General features: G+C 64.5%; 1 protein-coding gene across 2 annotated transcripts in view; it reads right to left on the bottom strand.

Annotated features, from left to right (window-relative positions):
- Positions 1–904, bottom strand: part of GCGR (glucagon receptor) — an 8,386-nt gene extending 7,482 nt beyond the window's left edge. For both annotated transcript variants that reach the window (XM_045299801.1, XM_045299802.1), the window contains exon 1: positions 418–904. The gene's annotated coding sequence lies outside the window, so the exon portion shown is untranslated. The remainder of the gene's footprint in view (positions 1–417) is intronic.
- Between the last annotated feature and the right edge of the window lie 241 nt (positions 905–1,145).

Raw genomic sequence — 1,145 nt, 5'->3', positions numbered from 1 at the left:
TGCTCTCCCCCCACCTCCTGTGATTTGCTGATAGGGCTGACCTCTCCCCCCCACCCCCCATGGCTGGCTCCCGGGTCACACTGGTCCTTGGAAGAGCCCGAGGGCACCCTACAGGGGCCACAGGGGCTGCTGTAGGTAGGTGGGGGTCAAGGGTGAGACCTGAGGCTTGGAGCGAAGCCCCAGGGGCCCTCTGGTCGAACCCTTAACCCTTTCAGTGACCCTACCCCAGGCCTGGTCTTGCTGGGTGCAGCTCCCCCACAGAACCCCCACTCCCCAGGTCCCTGACAAGGTGCACTGCCATTCGCTCCTCCCCCTCCCTTTCCAGGACCCAGCTCCTCCGACCTCTCTCCCTCCTTCCAGGACAAACCACCCTCACCACCCAGGCCCCTTCCCCAATCGGCAGTGGCTCCGCCCTACCTGAGCCCTCCACACCCCAGTCCGTGGTCCTGGGTGGGTAAGGTGCCGCCTCGGGCTGTTGATGGCTGATCCCCCGAAGGAGGGGAGGCTGTCTGCTTCCTAGGGGTCTGAGGGCCTCAGAGACCATCACCTTCTCAGAGCTGCCCACCAGGAGTCCTGCGGGAGCCTCCGTTTCGGGTTGGGCTGCTCACAGCAAGGTCAGCAGTTCGAAACCCGGGGCGGCTCCTGTGCAGAAAGGCTGCAGCGGCTGTGGGTCTGGCGGTGGCTGTCTATCGGCAAGTAGGTTCCAGCTCAGAGTGACTCATGGCTGGGCGACTGCCCCCCGGGCTTCCTGCAATCCACAGGGAGGACACCTTGCCGGGTCCTTGGCCCCCGGTGGGTGTGGTAGGTCTGAAACGCTGGCCTTTGGGTTAGTCTTGGGGCAAAACAGAGTGGGCAGCCCGCCCCATCTCCAGGGGTGGAGGGCAGCCCCAGGACTGTACACCTCTTCTGAGTGTCTGCCACCCTGTCCAGGATGCCCCACGGCACAGGTTCTGCTCCACGTGGCTGCCTGGGTGGTGTGCCCACGGAGCTGGGCACGGTCCCTCTGATTTGGGTGTGCAGATAACCTGGCCCCTGCAGGAGGCCCACATCCCAGGCAGGTAGGGGGAGACAGATGTCATCATATGGGGCAGCCCTCCAGAGCCCCATGTTCCTTCTTCCTGTGATCTGAAGCCCTGCCCCCAAAC

This window comes from Echinops telfairi, unplaced genomic scaffold (genome assembly GCF_000313985.2).
Source record: "Echinops telfairi isolate 266 unplaced genomic scaffold, ASM31398v2 ScPeMD7_7458;HRSCAF=8496, whole genome shotgun sequence".
NCBI classification, from domain to species: Eukaryota; Metazoa; Chordata; class Mammalia; order Afrosoricida; family Tenrecidae; genus Echinops; species Echinops telfairi.
This window is presented reverse-complemented; position numbering and strand designations above follow the sequence as displayed.